Here is a 21,308-nt window from a genome sequence, read left to right as displayed (position 1 = left end):
GGCCAAGACAAACCTGCTTCCACTAAGCAGTATGTACGCATACTGGTCCTGGAGATCTGCCCACAGGATCTTTTGGTTTTCGTTCCACCTGAGTCCTCAGTCACTTAATTGAACCAATTATTTTCTTAATTGGTCAAAACCCCAAAAAATAATTAAAATAAAGTCAAGGTCTTTAGCCATTGATGATTTAATGATACCCAGAAAACCTTCATGTGGTTCTCCAGGACCAAGGTTGGCCACCAGTGCAGTAGTGGCTTTCTTAGTCTATTGCTTAAATTTGTCTCATCATGTCTGTCAGTATATAAAATCAACCCATCGAGAAATCCAGTATTGTCCAACACCACTACACCGCAGGTGTAAACTACCATAATTCTGTAAATATCAAGTCACCATAACATATGTACACCTCTAATTTCATTTGGTTTTGGTATTAATTTAAAATAGTGTCAAATCACAAGAGTCCTGACACATACCTTTGGAAGCTTTATACCGATAAAAATTTTTTAAGCAACATAATAGGTCCACTTTCAGATCATCGTTACTGGTTTCTATATATATATATATATATATATATATAATATATATATATATAATATATATATATATATATATACCATAACCAAACAAAACAAAAATACTATTATTCTAGGAATTTTTAGGACCACTACTTTGAAATGCACTATCAACATCAATCACCTACACAGTCATGTATCATTTTACAAAAGGTTATGTAGAACGCAAAGACAAGAAGAATGAAAGGCTTGCCTAACTGCATCACTCAGAAACCAGGAAATGTAATTAGGATATCACTGCATATTACATCTAGATGAATTTTCCTGTTGTTTCCCTTTTATTAATCTTTACATGTTAGCTATACCCTCTGTTTTTATTTTTTGCTTCATGTCCATTCAATAGATCTTGAAGATGCCAATGAACACATTCTATTGCAGCAATAGTATAATAGTATTTTGCTCACAGTGATATACTGTAGGGCCAAAACAAAAGTTTTCAGGGGGAGGGTTTGTGTGGTGCCACAATATTTAATTGCTCATAATAACACAAATGGAAATTGCATTTTATATGAATGGTAGTTTTCTAATAGAGCACAAATCTATTGCTATACGGTAACGTGTGTTTTAGATACAGCGATGTAAACAAAACTGCTTGCCGTTCCAAATTAAATCATTTATTCATTTCAGAAACCTGATTTAAATCAAACCCTTCAGCTCCCATGTTAATGTAAATAAAGTCACGGCAGCCTGCACAACCCAAAATTGCTTGATAAATAAATCTATTAAATGCAACACAGTATAAATTGAGAGCAATTGAATTCAATTTTCACCACAACTGTTCTGTGCTAAATTCCTTTGTTTATTTTTTTCAGGTTGCAATGGAAGCCTTGTGAGCAACTAATATCCTCATGATTTGAGCAACCCTAAATGTGTACCAAAGCCATTTGTATCATAGTGGAACTATGTGACAAGTGCGAGTGGTGTGGTGAATAAAGCGATTGTCCAAACAGTTAAGTTCCCAAAAACATCTTGCTTTGCAGCTCCCTAGGAGCCATTTTTTGCTCAAATAAATGATAGGGTGTTCTACTCCATCAACTTGTTGGGACAGGACCGCCACCAGACCAATGTGGGAGGCATCGGTCTGAAGGATGAACTCTTTGCTGAAATCTGGTGAAATCAGAGCGGGAGCTTGACAGAGTCGCTTCTTCATATCAAATGCCTCCTATCCATTTAACTATTTTTGGAGCAGCCTTTCGGGTGAGATCGACCAGTAGGTTGACTATCATGGCATACTCGGGGATAAAACAGCTAACCCCAGTAGTGATCTCACCTGTGATTTGGTTCTCGGGATCACCGTCTCCACCAGTGCCTGGACTTTGGAGGCGCTTGGCTTTACCCGACCATTACCCATAATGTAGCCAAGATATTGGGTCTCTTGTTTGCCAAATGCACACTTGCCCAGCTTGGCTGTTAGCCCCACCTAGAGACCGTAGGACGGCTGAAAGTCTAATAATGGTCTCCTTCCCGGTGGAGCTAAAAATCACCACATCATCAATGTACGTAGCTCTGTACTGATGATGGGGAGCTAAGACCTGGTACATCAGTCTCTGAAAGGTGGCAGGAGCTCCATGCAACCCGAAGGGCATGGTCTGGAAATGGAACAAGCCATCTGGGTTAGAGAAAGCAGTTTTCTCTCTCAAGCTCTGAGTGAGTGGAATTTGCCAATATCCCTTTGTCAGATCCAAGGTCGTGATTAACTGCGCCTTATCCAGTCGGTCAAGGAGTTCATCCACCCAGGGCATTGGATATGCATCGAACTTGGAGATAGCATTCACCTTTCGAAAGTCCACATAGAATCATATAAATAGGGCCTCCCTTTCATTCCAGGGTTTTATCAAGTTAATGTGATAGATTTTGGTCTTATTTCGGCGATCGGGTTGTCTGATTTCATAATTCCCATTACCAATTCCCTATATCACCTCATACGGCCCCTGCCACTGAGCATACAACTTAGATTCTGATGTTGGAAGCAGCAACAGTATTTTATCACCTGGCCAAAAAGTTTGAATTCATGCTTGTTTGTTGTACTGTTGCTCCTGGCAATGCTGAGCTAGTTTCAAGTTTTCTTGCGCCAAATGACAAACCAATGCTAGGCATAACATGATGACATACTTGACTATGTTTTTAGTGTTTTTTGTTTGCTCGTCCCACCCTTTTTTTACAAGATCTTGGATACCCCGTGGTTGCCTCCCATATAGTAGCTCAAAAGGAGAGAATCCAGTCGAGCTCTGAGGCACCTCTCTCACTGCAAACATCAGGTAGGGGAGGAGCTTAGCCCAATGTGTCTGCTCGGTTGACAAACCGGTTCAGCATCTGTTTTAAAGTCTGATTAAAACATTCCACCAAACCATCCGTCTGCGGGTGATAAACGGAGGTTTGGATGGACTTAATTTGCAACAATTTATACAATTCTTTCAAACATTGTGACATGAAGTTCGTTCCGTGATCAGTGAGGGTTTCTTTTAGAATCCCTACTCTTGCTATAATATGTACTAGCTCTCGGGCAATTGCTGCAGCACTAGTAGATCTCAATGGTATTGCCTCTGGATATCTGGTCGCATGCGTATATCTAGAGTCAGACTGGCTCAATGGGCCCACTATGTCCATAGCTATGTGTTCAAAGGGAACTGAGATCAGGGGCAGTGTGACCAGCGAAGCCAGGCAAATCCGCATCCCGGACACTCCTCCACATATCGCGTCACCTCACTAAAAACTCCCATCCAATAAAACCAAGCCAATGGCCGGTTATCCTCTACAACCTTCCTCTCGATAGACCAAACCTGCCCTGAGATCTGTGCCAGCAAAGGATTGTTCTTTTGCTACAATGCTAGGTCCACATCTCGGTCGTAGAATTTTGGGATACCAAGTGGTGCTAAAGTAGCTTCAGCACTGGGGACCTCAGTAACCCACACCTGCAGGTCATATTGAGTCCCGATCCTCTTTCCCTTAGATTTGACAGATCGTGAAGTTTCACCCACCAAACTCCAACCTTGTTTCATTAATGTTCCTTTCCATTTTTCAATCCTTCGCTCTCTTTTTTTTAGGCAAAATTGGGAATTGAACAAATCAGTGTGCAGCGGAAAAATATTCCCAGTAGTTTCGCCTGCTGCTCCCAGGGTCTTAACAGAGACTGGCTTTACCGTTTTATTAATCAAGCTACCAAAATGCGGCTAGTCTTGACCTAAAATGACTGTGACTTCTCAGCCACAGCCATGATTACGAGGCGGGTATGACATCCAATCGTCAAATCTAAGTTAGTGAGTGGGTGGTGCTTGGATACAGGAAATGACCACAATCCCGCATGACCACCAAGGTACCCCGTCAATAGAGCTCTCGTAATTAAAGTTTGCCCACATCCTGAGTCCACTAATGCGCGGGTGCTCACATCACCAACCCGTACATTAACAATACAAGGCCCCTCCCAATCATTACCCCTGGACTTACCTGCTGCTGTCAGGACATAATGGGAGGTCACGCCACATTCCATTGCCGCTGGGGAATTCCTGGCGAAGTGACCGACCTCCTGGCGCCAGTAACAGGGGTGGTGAAAGTGTGCCCACGGAGCTTGCATGTCCCACTGCCGGTTTGACAATGGGGAGGTGTGCTCCGCTCTTATCCCGCTGGGGGTCGCCCTCGATCTCCATTGTGTTGGAGGGAAGCAGCCCATGGGGTGACGTTGCACTGCTGTTCCATGAGTAGTGGGGGTGAAACGCTGTGGTGGTACTGCCAATTGTGGCTTGTTGGAAGGAGCAGATGTAGTAACTACTGGTGGGGCAAGCAATGCATCCTCGCACCCTTTAGTCAATGGGACCATTGTATCCAGCGTGGTGGGATGGTGGCAGCTGACCCAGTTCTGTTTGTCTGGCCCCAGCACCTTGATGAATTGCTCGACAGCTATCAGCTTGGTCACCTTTTCAGCATCATTGGTATCGGGGCAAAGCCACCGGGTCACATGGTCCACCAGCTGTTGCGCCACCATGCGAGGTCGCAGTCCTGGGGGTCCTGGTATTCCCGGAACTGGCGACGGTGCGTCTCCTCCATGATGTCTAGCTGCTGGAGGATTGCTTACTTCACTTGATCATAATTGAAGGCTTCTTCATCATTCAAGGCTTGGTAGGATGCCTGGGCTTCCCCAATTAAATTGGGCCCTAGGTGGGTTGCCCACCAATCCCGAGGCCACTGAGCTGCAATCGCCTGTCTCTCAAAGTCTATTAAATAAGCCTCAGGATCATCTTCCAGTGACATCTTCACAATCCTTATCTTCGGTATGGGCACCATTGGTTCATTCGCTGGTTCCCTCCCCCGACTGGCTTCCAGGAACAATGACGTGCATCAGCTCCATCATAGTCACCATCCCCTCCTGGTGTCTTCGCTCCTGTTCCTCCAACAACGCTCCCAACGCGGCTACGTTCGTCTTAAATTCCACTTCTGGTCACCAACTGTGACAGGTGCGAGTGGTGTGGTGAATAAATTGATTGTCCAAACAGTTATGTTCCCAAAAACGTCCTTGTTTTTAATAAACAAACAAAAAGAACCACCCCTCTACCAGCAATGGTATCAGGGGGAATATTGCTGGTTTGCAGACCAAAACAAGCCAATAACACTCCAGAATAATCCTCACTCCAACAGCTCGTGCACGAAAGTGTGCTCTTTAATCCGCAGGGTGGTGCTTGTGTCGTGTGGTGAGGGTGGTGTTCTGGTGATGCAGGCTGGCTCCGTGGCTGCAGCCGCTGGCTCTGTACTCCAAAACAAAACAAAACAGCACATAACAAAAGAAAACACAATACTCTGGCTGGTGATTACGTTCTCAGCACAAGGTAGCGTGCTGACATAGCTGCTTCCCCTTTGTACTTCACAACCTCCTCCCTGCAATCAACCCGTTGCCATGGTTTCTCCAATAGAGGACCGTCCCACAGCTGATTGCAATGGAATCGTTCCGGGTACTTGCAACTACGTGCTTCCACTTCATATGGTCGCCTTCTGGTTTCCACCTACCATCAAGGTAGTCCATCTAGGAGGCAGCGTACCTCTATCCTTACACGGCACCCTTTCTGATCGGGAGGGAGATTTACAGCAATGACTCTTTCTCTCACTACTATTTCTTTAACATTGTTTTAAAATTCAAAATAGCATCTTGCACACTTACAAGTCTATGACATCTTTAATTAAAGCTATTGTTACATGTAATGGTATCTCATGGTACTTTGTCTTGTAAATAGGTGGGCATAGTAATTAAGTTTCATGTGTTAAGTTATCGAACCAGTCCAAGCAGTATTTATGGCAATGGTACTGTAGTTAGAGCAAGAACTCATAATACAGAACGACAAGAACAAACATGTCTTTCCTGTTTTTAGAAAAATACAATTGTGCTTATCACATACTTCATTATTATGCTGTATAGTTGAACTAAAAATAATCAACAACTCCAAGATAACTCATTTGAAACACGCAATAACTTGCTTTTACCCTAAAGACACTGCTGAGGTGGATTGGCATAGGAAGTGAAGCAGTATCACACTGTATCAGAATAAGAGTAAGATACATTGCACCAAATACGATCACGCATTATAACGTGTTTCTTTCAAAACTGCACATTTGAGATCTGTATAGGGTCTGGATGCGCATGACAAGTATAATTTATAGGATTATTTTGTTAGCTACAACCGCTTTAAGCTGTTACAAACTTTAATAAGGGCATTTAAACAATAGGGCCCAGTAAAGCAACTCAATCACTGTAGAGTTAGCATTCCAAACTGATTTAAAGGTTAGACTCATGCAAGGTAAATGCTTTTTTTACTTGCAGTGTTAGTAGACATTATTTTCCCATAAAATGACTCGTCTACAATGAGTTTGGAACTGATGCTATTTTCAACAGCTCATGCATAATACAGTATGTTGCTGGGAGGAAAAAGTGTAAAATGAAATCTTTTTATCCAACATCATGATACAAGGTGTTACAATGACCTGTTGTTCATTCGTGATACCGGATGTGCTTTCTTTTTGTTGGCACAAGTGCATGGCTGCAAAGCTCTACTAGCTGCAAAGCTCATGGAATGTTATCAGAGTTTGCACTGCGGTCACAGGTGGACATCTGTTATGATTCACTGGGGATCTAGTCAACTGATTTAAACAAGTCTGTGCGAGAGACTTGTGTTTTTGACTATAGAATACGTAAGACATAATTTTAACAACCACAGCAATTAAATACAGTAAGCTGCTGTTCAGATGAATTAAACAGATTCCATTGTGTAATACATGACAATTTAAGGCTAATTAAATAAGATAAATAAGTGGTCAATAAATACAACACAGATGTGAGCATAGCCATGTTTTGTTCTTTAAAGGTGTTTATCTGTACATGCCATTTGTAAAAGTGTCATTATTCCTTTTTTGTCATCAAATATTGCTACTGAAAAGTATTGCACAGTTCCTATAATGTTTCATGACTTACCATACCCTTTCAATTGTGTTACTGTTATTTAATAATGTGAAGTGAATGTGTCTCTCAAACAAAAAGCTTTTTAATATCTTAAAGGTGTAGGGTTCATAGGGGTTTTCCAAATTTAAGAAGGTTGTTACATAATAAGTTCATGTTGACAATGCAAGCTTTGTAAAGGCATTTCCTGTAACATGTTATAAGTATAGCAAAAACAGTAGGACATGGAACCTTCTGGGTATGCAAACAGACTTGACACCCAGTAAGGTTTGATAAAGTACAGTGTAAAGCTAAACCATTTAGGAATACGGTAAACAGAGACCAGTGTGAAACTGAATATGATTGTGGGAAACTAGAGCTTTAAACAAAAATTTAATGTGGGAACTATATCAATATACTTTTTTTTTAACTCAGTGATCATTAATTTATTATCCATTTAGAAAAAAATGGACAAACATTTATCTTAAAATAAATTAACATACAAACGATATCCCTGCAGTGTCGGGAATAACACAGGATTTTTGGGGTGTGTTGACCTTTTACAGAAGAGGGTGTCTGTTTGAATTCCCAGTGTACCGCTCCTCTCTCCTTCTTTCCTCGGCCTCCTGTCTGCTATCCAGCTCCTCCAGCAGAGCTGACAGTGTAGCGTGATTCCTCCTGTGTTCTGACACCACGTGTGGCAAAGTGCAGTGGGGGAGGGGGGTTAGTGCACACCCTTCACAACCAACAGCAAGGCTGTCTCTGTATTGTCAGTGTTTATGGCAACAAAGGACCTTGCAGCTAGTCTAGCCCCACCTTTCATAACAGGGGCCACCACAGAGCACACAGTCTGCTGAAGGTTAAACTCAAAGCTCATTAACACACCACCCAAGCTCCCACACAAACAATCTGAATATTTGCGTACCATTTTCATTTTGACATCCCCAAGATAGCAGATGGTTCATTAACTCCTGTTTGTGGATTTCGAATTAGCATGGACTTCTTGTTTGAAACCACTGTAGTACATGATATATTTTTTAAAACATTTACAGTTGCAGAGCTAATTAACTCAATGAGATCAAAGGAGAACACGTATGGTCAGTTTTTATTTCAATTAAACTCTGTCCAAAACAGTTTTTTGTAATTTTTTGTCATCTGCTTCTTTTATCAGTATCTGTGTGATTCAACAGTCACATAGTTATGTCAATTTCCATATATCTTGGTAATTTCACTCTATTGCTTTAACATTGCTTCTTTATCATTTTGGCTTTTAGACTTTTAGCTAATCCCTGCCATGCTCCATAAAGTAAATATCCCATCTAATGCTGTTTACTAAATAACACATTCCTCTTTTGGGATCCTCTAATTACTGCTTACTTTACTGACATAATTGAGTCTGTTTTGCCCCTGAGTAAAGACACCTTGTTGATTCCAGTTAGCGGTATTACAATCTATATTCTCACAGGATAGATCCAAGGTTATGCTCTATTGAAAACAAAAATATACCTCTTTGAATGTTCTGAAAATTCCAAAAACTTCACAAATTTTATTTCCCCTTCCGAATTCAGATTTGTATTTATTTTCTTTAACAAAAAATGCGCTATTTTCTTTTTTTTTTTTTTTTTTAAGAAATCTGAGATTCACCCAATAGACATTCCTCTCAGTGTTTGTTATGTGATAGCCATGCAAGAACATTGTTCACAGAGGTTGATCAAGTTCTTCCCATGCTATTATTATTATTATTATTATTATATTATTATTATTATTATTATTATAATAATAATAATAATAATAATAATAATAATAATAATAATAATAATAATTTATTTTACCACCATATGTTTCTTGAACTGACTGGATTATAAACAACAAACATGCTTTACTAATTACCATAATATTAGCCTGCCAAAATAGTGTCAGATAGCAACATATTGGCTATGGTATCGTCATTACAGAATGTTTTAATCAGAATGCCTTGTACATTTTCCAAGTGAACAACGCTTTTTTTCTGTTTGTAGTAAGCAATTTCCCCAGTAATGAAACTAGCAGACTGGTTAATACACGATGCACTCGTTCGTGTGTATACAGCTGCAGCAGGAATAGTTGCTGAGGCCTGTCCCATTTCTGCCTGGCTGGTCACCTCTTCTGTGTTTGAGTGTCTGAGAGAGCCGTTGGCTGCTCCTGAACCGTTTGGCTCTTTCTCTTAGTAACAACCTCACAATCTCCCTCAATTTCTCTTCTGTCTAGTTTATTTATTTATTTATTTATTTTTTTATAAACAGTATACACAATAAACCATAACGTAACGCATACTTGGGAATTTACCTACCGAACATCCATCTCCAACTGGGCTTATAACGAGAAATTACAACCATATTGAAAAATATATTTTTGCAGAGTAAATTCCACACAGCAGCAGAGCAGAGAAGGCACTCACTGTGTGATCTGGATCCTAAAGTAAGTTGGGTTCAGCTTTGTTTTTTATGTGTTTTAGAGCCGTGGTAAACTGTAAAGTAGCCTAAATAGTATACAACATTTAAACGTTAATCAGTAGTGAATGTTTGAATTGAATTTTGTTAGAAACAGTGGAAAGGAAAGTGTGGTGTATTTTCAATGTGTGTGTGTGTGTGTGTGTGTTTGGGTTTGGTGGGGGATGGGCCACTGTGTGTCTGGGACATGGCGTGCATCTTCAAAACACAGCCTATGTATTTTGTTGTAGCTTTATAAATAATGAGAATTTATTTATTAATTAAACCCAACTGTTCGTGGTGTTTGTACTTACTGTTATTTTGGCTATATTGTCACTTTAAGGATAAAGAGTTAATTGGGGAATACATGTGGAAAGCATGTTTAACCAAGCAGCCCTCATGTTATACCTAAGATGAATTTGTAAGGTAAATGTACTCGTTTCTTTGAAGAGGGAGCGATACTTAATTATTATGATACTGTTCTAAAGGTTGTTTATGTTTGTGCACACTGTAAATGTCCAGCTTTCTAGAGAATTGTTGCGTAGCCGAAATGTGGCTCGGCTCTACTGTAACTCATGGTGTTGGGGGAGGGGAGCTGACACATTGGGACCCCTGTTGTTTGTACTATATATAGTGTTATTATTGTTGTGATAAGGTTGTTACAATCACACTTGTGCTTTTGTTATTGATATATCTTATTCACAATTGTAAATACTGCTGTGTTTGTAAACAACGGATTTAGTGTATACTCAGTAGAATTTGTCCAGGTTTGAGTAACTACAGTTTACTACAAATGTAAATACCATAATTAGCACATTTAGCTATTTGTGTAAAATATATGCTACTGTAGCTTGCAATTATTTGTATGGTGATTTGAAACTGAAAGAATTTCCAGCTAACTGTTGCAGACATTGGTGTAATGGAATGGGAACAAAATTTATTTTCAAGATAAATTACAGATCTCCCAGGAATGGATTTGTAACCTGTTAAAGTATTTTTGTTAAACAAATAAATAAATAAATAAAGATAAGTGTTTCTCAATGTAAGCAGGTATCACATGTTGTATAGAAGCTGAGGTAAATCTAAGCCATTTTAAATACAATCACTGAATTGGAATTTATTTTTTAATTTTTTATTTTTTTTACAAAATAAAGTGTCATTGAAATGTTAAAGTAGGAACAATACATTCAGATTTTGTGTCGGTTTACATACCTGGTGTTGAGAAAGTATCTCTCCTAAATTACTAATTTCAGTGTTCTGTCCCAAATTACAGCAGGCAGAGTTATGTAATTCTACTGCTTGTCAGCCAGTTGACAACAGCATGGGGGAGGGGATTTGAACTTTACAGTAGCGGCTTGAGTTGATTTTTTTTTTTTTTTTGGTATACTCCAGAAAATATACAGGGCTCCTGTTCAACCACATTTTCATCTTTTAATTGTGATGTATTTTCATTGAATTCTTTTTACAATCTGTCACTATCAAAGTTATTGCAGAGCCCCCAGATCTCTGTGTTCCTCTCTCCCAGTCCCTGATATAAGATGTAAGTCAACCCAAGACTGAAAACACTGGACAAGCGTTCACTCATTATATAATAAGCAAATTGCAGAATAATAAGGCGGCTTTAAATATGTTCATACTTAATTTAGATAGCAAACGTTTTCTCACTGACCCACTTGAGGGATGGGATGGTACAAAAAACTGGGGAGGAAATGGAGGCAGTTGTATGTACGTATGTCACACTCCACGCATTTTTGCATATCCACAGAACCGCTTATTCAGTTGTCATGAAACACTGAGGTGCGTTCATCAGTGACCTTTACAATGAACTGTGTTAGCTTTGAACAAGGCTAGCTGAATGGTTTACTGAACATTCCACAAACATTTCAAATATGCAGCACATCCTAAAATCCAAAAGCTAAATGGCCAGATTAGCTATTTTAAAACTAGAATTAATCCTTTTTTCTTTCTAAGTAAACAGACCCTTATCATCATCATCATAATAAATGCATACATTATCAATTTTTATTGAAAAATACCAATATTTTATAAGTCACATTATAATATTAAACATACATGAAAACACATGTATGTAAACACAATACAAAACACTTGTCCATCCCCCAGAGTCAGCCTGTCTCCATTATTGTTTTATGCAAACAAGAGTGTTCGCCTCAGTTAGCAAACAAACCACCAACAGAAAAAAAGTTTAAAACTGTTCTCAAACGTTTGCGACCGTTGTCCTAGTTGAATGCACCTCAGGTATCATTGTATATCAGGTGCCTGTCTTTCCATACATCTGGTCATCTGTATGTCACATGTACATTTTTGCATTAGAGAACTGATTATCAATTTATTGCCACCTTCTTGACCAGGTCTTCCTGAAAAAAAGAGAATTTAATCTCAATGGGACTTTCCTGGTTAAATAAAAAAAATAAATAATTGGGATTTAACTTTTCGTTGCTAATTCGTACTGTATATGTAAAGACCCGACACGGCGGGCAGTATTGGGCAATACCGGACCGCCCAAGGGCTTAGTGAGGCCTGACGCCACAGGTGCGATGGGGCGGGGGTGCCTTATAACCCCTGGAAGGTCTGGGTACCGCCCACCGTGGAGGGTCTTATTGAGGTTAGGAAATGGCAACTGTTACCAACAAAAAGACAGAAACAAATTTTATGGTTTAAAACAATGAGTAGGTTGCTCAGGGATATCTGTCCAGGTGAAAAGGCGCTTATGCTGGGAGTTTTTATTTCCTGGTCATCTATTGAAAGTTAATGCACTCCCCTGCCAAGGGTACTAGCCAATGAGATGCCAGGAAATAAAAAGCCCATTTTCTAAAATTCTATAATACCTGATTTGGTCATCAACTTTATCATCATACTGTTTTTTAACCACACTGTGCTGAGGTGGGTGTCTCTACAAATGCTGTTTTAATTTTAACTGCACAGTTTTAGTAAATTATCTGCGTTGGCACCATGACTGTTGAACATTTCTGTATCTGAATTTTTTATTTTTAATTAAAGGTTTAGACATTTTATAAACAATAAGTGACATCTGCACCCTAGTTAGTTAGTTAGTTATTTTTTAAGTATCAGTTTATTATTTTTTAAGTATATTGAGCTCAGTGAGTGGTTTCCTGTTTTGGACTGTGTATCAGATAAAAATATCTAACGGAAAATAGGTGCTTTACTGGTGGCTTGTGAAGTCATTGGGGATTATTTTTGTATATTTTGTGTACTAGAGTGCAGAAGAGAGATCTGAGAGTACATGGTATTTAAGGCAGAAATTACTCCACATACACTCTGCAGTGCCTCAATAAACATTATTTCAGTGGGCTGCGTAAAGTTTTGACAATGCAAATAGCCATCCTTATGAGTGAAATAACCACAGCACACACAGAACACTATGATGTAGTGTTCTGTTTAGAATAAGCACAATGTATGGAAAAGAAAGAATGGTTAAACCTCAATTAAGCAGCTAGCACCCCGTTCACACTTGCAGTTTAGGCCGACCCAGGGCTGCCTTATCTCGTGTGAACGCTCGAAAAATGAAAAGGCGGCCCTGGCCCGGGTGAAATTTAGACCAGCTTTTTGGTACGGCCTAAAGTAGCAGTGCTGCCTCAGGGCTGGTCTGTCTGCATGTGTGAACCCAACGCAGGCCCTGGGCCGGCCTTAACGCGTCAGTGTTGTGAAGTAGCTCAGACCACTCCCATACTACGTTGAAGGTAGTAGATCAAAACAGTGTCTGTTTTAAGGGGTAGCAGCTGGGATGATGCAGAAATTAACCCTTAGCGGTCCATTTATTCAGCGCTTGTCAGGTGCGTCAGGTCCAATTTATTTTCACACATTGATTACACTATGTAACACAATTTTTGTTCCTGGGTAGTAAGTGTTATTTCCTAATTGTTTATGCCTCAAAAGTATAGAAAATGGCTATTATTCCCCACAAACTTTGCTTTTGTGACCAGGACAGTGATATTTCAAAATATCACTATTTCCAATGGGAAAACGGGCAAATGTGTGTCTTTTCGTTACATAAAGTCAGAAAAAAACAACATATGAATCCAAATTAACATGTATTTATACTAAAGTAATACAAAAATACTACAAAAGATTTAGAAGTGAGTAGTTTTTCGAGATTTACAATTATACAGGATATGGGAGACTTTAAACTGTGTGCTAATTTGATGCATTGATTCAACAATATGTAATTGACGATTGGGAACTTTAAGGATGAAAGATCAATAATCTATGCATCAAATAGCTAATTGTTGTAACTCTTAAAAAACAAACAAATGAAAAAAACATACTAGATCTATCAACACTTGTATAAAAAAGTATTATTCATTTTTAACCCTTTTAAGTACCATGTTAACATGATCATACTGAAGTGACTTCTAGGACCGTGATAGTGTAAACATGATAAAAAAACGCACTTTGTTTTGATGACTTACAGGGCCACCGTACTTTGCAATACAGGCTTGAAACACATATCATTGGATAGGGGAGGGACTGATGTTCACTTCCTGATAGTTTTTTTTTTTTCGTGTGACGTTGCTGAGGGGCATTTAGTGTCTAAAGCGCGGAGAGAAAAGACATCGCAGCCTGCTTTAGAGAAACGTAAGAAAGACATGGAAAAATGCTGTAAATCCAATGTATTTCACATAGTTAGAACACGTATTCTTTCACATGTGTCTGAATAAAGATCTGGGGAAGAAGTGCCATTACAGATTCTGGATAAGTTTAATGTATGTCTGTGGAATGTTCCCAAAAATCATTCCCTGCAGCTTCCTGTATTGTTCAGTATGTGGAAGAAAGTATAGTAATACTGGCACTGAAAATGTACTCAGCTACTCAACAACAAAAAAACAATACTGGTCTTATTTGTTTACTGACAGTTATTTATGTTAAGAAGCATACATTGTGTTATGCAAGAGAATGTTGATCTCAATTACATTGTGTTGAGTAAAACCTTACGTTATTTGTTCTGTCAAATAAGATTAAAAAAATGTTTTCTGTTGCTCCGTCCTATCGACAAATGTTTGCACACACAGAGGTAATCTATCAAAACCTCTGTACTTCGCTGAAAAAACACTTTCCCCAGATTTCAGTGTTTTATGTGAAAATATTTCAGAATATTGACAATCCTATATCGGAGGTGTGCAATTCATATATTGGTTGCGATGTGGTCACTAAGTCCATTTATATTAAATCCATTTGCATGTATTAAAGAGATATTATACATTTTCAAGTATGGAGAAGCAAAATAAAATGATCAGCCGGAGTTGTCACTGTCAAAAGTTCTGTTGCAGGAAAGGGCAGGCTATCTCTAATGTACTGTTTGGAAGAATGACGATCTAGTTATATTCACTGACGATAATGCAAATCTAAGCGGCTATGCAAAGTAATGTAAAGTTTTGATTTAAATATGACAACAAAAAGTGAACTGCATCTCTATAGCTGTGGCACACTGGAAGGGACTGCTGCTTTCGCTTGCAGAAGCTGGGCCATGTAATTCATAAATTGTAACCAACAGCAAATTAAAAACAAATGAGAAGTTGAATTATTTCCATGTGAAAAGGCCATAATGTTAATGTAGTTTTCTAACCGTGTTTTTTTTTTCTCCTTTGCACAGTGGGGTTGATTTTTCTTCTTCTTTTTTTTTTCTTAATTTACCGTTATGTTTACACTGGAAATGTGTCAGATTTTACACAAAACAAGACCAAGGCTAGTGACGGCAGGAATATATTTAAAAAAAAAAAAAAAAAAAAAAAGATCTTAAAACACTGGGATTTGTTTGAATGAGTTTTTTATGCCATGCTCTATAAAAAGATGACTTATTATTCCTTTGAGGGATTTTTTTTTTTTTTTTTTTTTTTAACATTTTAACTCGATAATGACCGACAGTCGTCGTTAGAATTTGCATGTTAATCGATATAAATGTCAGGGTTCAATTTACAACACTAGTGTTTTTATATTTGAATAACTCCCAAGTGTTGCTTGTTATAGTTGTACTGTTGGTGTGTTACTTAAATTTACTAGCAAATGTGTTCCAAACTGCACTGTAAACAGCATTTCCATAAAGTATGTTATAAATTTGTTGAGGTGAGGTGGAGTCACAGGGAGCCTTTTGTGTATCTTACCATAGACTGCAAGGGCTAGTTTAATATTAGATTTGTAAACAATAATGGGAAATATACCTTAATGTAAGGATTCAGTCAAGGATTTTTTTTTTTTTTTTATTATCTCTGGTACTTAATTTTCTTTGTAGCAAAGTGTTAGAACAACAAAGAGGCACTACAGTATAAAGTCTGTTTTTTCTAAGAGTCAAGCTGTGGGGGAGGGGAGCTGCCAATAGATATAAATTAGCACAGACTGAAAAGCTCCTTGGGCAGCGTGTGCCATTATCTGAAGAATCTTCTGCAGAATGAAACCCTTGATTTGCAGTGTATAATACTCTTCACTGTAACCAGGGCTTTTCTATACCCAGTACTTTGTGGCAGAAATGAAGTTGAATCTGGAGTCTTTGCCTTACCTTCTACCTTTTTGTTTTGTTATTCAAGAAATATTTTTTTTCTTAACACAAGTATGAAAGTTCTACTAAATACTGTATACAATGATTCAAATTGATGTCAGACTTAAACCACTTGAAAAATTGCTCCCACTAAAAGTTCTACAGCCTAAAATGCAAATGTTTTACATTCGCTAGTATGCATACACAAAAGCAGGGTTGTTCCATTTGCCCAACTTTCTAGGGCAAAAACCTATTGTTCACCTTCATGGGAATGTCTGTCTCTCACGAGATTGCATATGGAAGCAACACCACATGCCAGAAAACTTTTGCCATATACTGCTAGCCTACTATAGATGTTTCAGATTGCATTTGGCTATAGTGCGATAACTTACATTTTATCCAAATTCTGCTATATTTCAGGTACTGTGTTATTACGCACTGGTTGAAGCACAGATTAGAATACAAACTAGTTGTCAGGGGTTTGATTATGTTTTTCAGTAATGTTTTGCAAGCACTTATTTCCACTTTGGACAGTGTTTTTCTTCATCATTTTGACTTTGACTTTTCCGAGGAACATATTTAACTGAGACATTGTTTTTAAATTTCATATATGTTTCAGTCCAAAATAGCAGATAAATGTAATAATGAATTCTGGATGCAATGCATAAACCTATACAGTTTGAGACACCTAGACACATCGGGCTAGATTCTCAAAGCTGTTAACTCCAAATTGTCATTAGCACAGTTTTTGTCAAAATGGAAAAAACACCAATTAAACCTCTAGTACGTCATTCAAAGTCCTGAATTTTCAACCCTTAGCTGTCCATTTATTCAGTGCCTGTCAGACGTGTCAAGTCCAATTTATTTTCACATGCGCTGTTTAAAAGTATTTTTTTTTCACAGTAAAACAGGTTTAAAAGGCATTGCGTATCAACAGGACACTCAGTACTGCATCTCCAGACAAGCCCCACTCCTTGTTCGCTGTATTTATCACATACCTCTTCATAGTCGTGCATAATGATAAATCCTCTCCTGATCACTTGTTTTATCACCAAACTCCTCAATAATGTTATCCAAGTCATTATTTTATTACTATAACATTTCAAAAAGCTCTGCAAATGTCTGTAATATTCTTTGAGCGCTGGATGCAGAAGCAACTGTCTTGTTTTTTTAATGTCCGTGTTAGGTCTCTGGTGCAAGGCCTCACTGTATTCGGCCATTGAAAGGTTTTCTCTGCTTTTTTCGGAGATAAAATAACTAGAGACCTGTGCTTGATGATATTGGAAAGGGTCTGACTGACATAGGACCCCAAAGGGTTAAAGGCTTAGGGCCTGATTCACGTAACAGTGGTAAAACTAGAGTTAAGACAGAGGTGTGTTATTATAATTCCAAACTTTACTCCTTGCATCCGCTGTAATTCACAAATGTCCTAATGGCTTTTTTTTTTTTTTTTTTTTTAACACAGTTTTACCATTCATGTTGTAATATTATTATTACATTAGGTAACATTTTTTTTTTTTCGAATTGTATCTGTAATGTGAAATTAATTATTGTGTGATTTTCTCTGACTAATCATTTGTTTAGCGAGATTAAAACAATGCAAACAAATTTAAACTGTACCACACAATTGCTCTGTCTCTGTAGTTTACATATTAAATAATTTTATTAATTTTCATATTTAATACATTAAAATTCTTCTGGAGCAGACTGCTGGCATATAGCTATAGACTACAGTAATCATGGTATGGTATGGTTTTAAGACGTTTCACATTGTGCCCTGTCTGGGCAGTTTTGGCTTGGTCTGGTGTTCAAGCAATTGCTTTTAGTTGATGAGGTTATTAATAACTATAAAATGATATTTGGAAGTCAAGGAACAGAACATGACCAAACAAGGAGAGACATAATTTGGAAATCAGTATTGCAGAAAATGTACTAAAAAAAAAGATGGACTTTAATGATCTGTTTGGGTGGTGGACTGCCACTGGACATTTAAACCCTCTGGAAATAAGTCCAATTAACTAAACATGGAAAGCATTGAATGAATTGGTGACACTGACACGGCATCCACTCCTCGGACAGTATCTAATGGATATTGTATCTCCATTCTTTACAAAAGAAGAGAAATGGCGACATTAAAGACACAAGGACCTATGTTCTGATAAATATTAGTTTTTCTTATTTGGGGATCAGATGCAAGAGACAAGCCAGCTGTTAGGGTTGGATTACCATGGTTGCCATTTTGCAGTCCTCTGAAGCCACAGTGAATAGCTCCGTCTTGCACCACATGGTCAGGTTCCGTGGGACGAATAATTTTTTTCTTTTTGCACATTTCAGTTCTGTTTTTTTTTTGGTTGCTTTTGGTCTCTCTTGTATATATGGCCATAATTCCTTTATTATCCAATTTGTTCAAATTTTTAGAAATTAATGTTCCCTACATTAAGTTTTTGTTCACCGTCAGATTGGAGCTGGCCATGCTAAAATACATTTTATAAACAATAATGTTTTTTTTTTCTAAAGTGTCTTTTTCTGTGGTTTTTGTTATCTGAACAGGAGCTGTTATCTGGGATTTTCTTTTTGGATATATTTGCTGCATTTGACACCATTGATCACACAATTCTTCTTGATCGCCTTAAGAAAACTGTTGGCATTACTGGCACAGTACTGTCCTGGTTGCGGTCCTACTTAACCTCCTGACATCAATTTGTGTCCTCCTTGGAGGATCAAAATCGGTAATTCTCTTGCTGTTTCTGGGGTTCTACAGGGCTTTGTTCTTGGTCCTTTACTTTTTAATTTGTATATGCTACAGCTGGGTAATGTGATCAGACAACATGGTTTTAATTTCCACTCTTATGCGAATGACACCCAATTGTATTTAAAAATGGGTTCAAATGATGTAAATGTAAACTCCAGACTATCAACTTGCCTTGACAAAATAGGGGCTTTGATGTCAACATTTATTTTGCAGTTAAATGCAAATAAAACTGAATTTCTTTTAGTTGGCTCTAAAACAGCATTAAATAAAATCCCACGACCAATGACCTTTGGCAGCCCCCCCCATTAGCGCGTCGCAAGCTGTGAAAAGTCTTATTTGATTCTACTTAGTTTACAGCATCACATTTCAACTATAGTGAAGTCTGCTTATTATCATTTGCGGAATATATCTCAAGTCCGTTTGTATCTTGCAGAATCTGACGTAGAAATTTTAATTCATACCTTTGTTTCATCCCACCTGGACTACTGTAATGCCCTATTGGCTGGTCTGCCTTGTAAACTTATCAATCACATACAGCAGGTTCAGAATACAGCTGCATGAATTCTGACAGGTAAAAAGATTTGAACATATTACACTTGTTCTTGCTTGCTTGCTTGCATCGGCTTCTAGTGAAGTACAGAGTTATTTTTTAAATTTTATTAATGACATTTAATTCTGTCTGTGGGAATTGCCTTGCTTATATTAGTGATATGCTTTTACCGTATGTCCCTAGATGCTAGTTGAGATCTGCTGATGCTGCGCTTCTGGTGACTACAATGATAAAACACAGCTCTTGTGGTCTTTAGTCATAATGCACCTGTATTATGGAACAATCTTCTAACTGAAGTCTGTAAACCTGACTCAATAAATGCATTTAAATCAAAGTTTAAAACAGATTTTTATGCAGAGGCCTTTTTGTAGATTGGGGTGGCCTATTTTAGAATTGTGTTAACATGTATTTTATTTATTTATTAATTTTTTTTCCCCATTTGTTTTTGGATGTTTTCTGATATTTTATTGTATATTTTGTTATTGTATAGTATATTTATTTGTAATGTGAAGTGCTTGGGATGCTGTGGTATGAAAGGCGCTATACAAAGTAAATTTGATTGATTGATACTAAACGGGGTGGTGAGACTGTTTAACTTTTTTTTATGGAAGCCCAGTGTATGCACCTTCATTTCATGTATGACATGTACCTGTAATCTTTATAGTTCTAGGCACAAATCTAGCAACAGTAACAAAAAAAAACCAAACCAAAAAAAAAAAAAAAAAAAAAAAGGTGGAAATAGCTCAGACCTTATGCTACTTAAATTTTCTGATAAAACTTTAGCCTCAACAGGTATTGCATGTGATTGCCTGGTAGTAGATTCCAATTCAGGTCTAAGGTCATCACAGAATTCTGGTATTGCTTGCCATGTGAGGCAGAACCATAACAAGCATGCCATCTGGGAAACTGTCTACATTTTATTCTGGGCTTGATATCGGGTGGACAGGATTTCCCCTGCCTAACTCTCTGACACCTTCTATGTTACCAAAGAATGTCAGACATCTTCCTACTGTTCTTGTCATTAATACTGTGCATCTTCTTTTTTTTCTTTTTTTTTTTTTTTTTTTAAATTGGCTTCTCCTGGTTTAAGTAACGCTCCATTGAGAAGATGTAAAAAGTGTTACACCTTATTGGATTGTACAGATTATGTAATTAGCACAAGAACACCCAAAATGAGTTCACAAAGCGTTATTAAGAAAACTTGTTAATAGTAATCAAGCTCACAGACTGACCTTTGTGGATTAGATTAAAGAAGGGTATTCACACTCACATTAAGATAGAAATGGTACAATCTCCAACAGAAACATTATATGAATTGAAGAGGGCTGTGTCTTAAGGTTCGAAGGTTAGGTCACCAGCCAGGAATTCAAAGTTAGTTCTAAACCTTCGAAGGTTTGTCAGGCAGCATTCACACACTCTTTTTTTTTTTTTCTTGTTTTTTCCTCTTCTGTTAACAGAAACCGTTTAACAATGTGTGAATATATTATGAATCACACATTAAATATCACTTGCATGCAAAATTCGATCTTTTGATTTGTATACTACATTATTACATAAACAAAAGTTGTTGTTGTTGTAATAAAATCCACTACCACGTAGCCACTCTTTATGGCGCTGCTGCCTTGTATGGAGCACGGTATATTATGCCAAAGCCCTGGGGGCGATACGTATAGCAGTTGCAGTGCTTCAGTAAAATATGTTCTGAATACCTAGTGTACAAGACAATGTAAGAGAAGTGCTATGGTAGAATTTATGTTTGAAACATACAAAATATATGCTAGCACTAATAATTAATTTCGAAAACTGAGCACCGTCTGCCCCTCCCCCCTCTCCAGCTCTTGTTATCCAGAGGCAGAACTTGACTTTCTTCATTTGCCATCTTGACAGCAAAGCATTGTATAGCCTAAGCCAGGGGTCTCCAACCCTAATCCTGGAGAGCTACTGTGGCTGCTGGTTTTTGTTTCAACCAATCTGTTACTTAATTGAACCAATTATTGGCTTAATTAGTCAAGATTAACAGGTGTTCCAGATCTTTATCCA

The 21,308-nt window shown here is 38.0% G+C and overlaps 1 protein-coding gene across 2 annotated transcripts in view; it reads left to right on the top strand.

Moving 5' to 3' along the window:
* Positions 1 to 9,157: 9,157 nt before the first annotated feature.
* Positions 9,158 to 21,308, top strand: part of LOC121322880 (F-box-like/WD repeat-containing protein TBL1XR1) — a 54,832-nt gene continuing 42,681 nt past the window's right edge. For both annotated transcript variants that reach the window (XM_041263384.1, XM_041263383.1), the window contains exon 1: positions 9,158 to 9,444. The gene's annotated coding sequence lies outside the window, so the exon portion shown is untranslated. The remainder of the gene's footprint in view (positions 9,445 to 21,308) is intronic.

This window comes from Polyodon spathula, chromosome 11, assembly GCF_017654505.1.
Source record: "Polyodon spathula isolate WHYD16114869_AA chromosome 11, ASM1765450v1, whole genome shotgun sequence".
NCBI lineage: Eukaryota > Metazoa > Chordata > Actinopteri > Acipenseriformes > Polyodontidae > Polyodon > Polyodon spathula.
The sequence above is the reverse complement of the archived record's forward strand: the minus strand, read 5'-3'. Positions and strand labels throughout refer to the sequence as shown.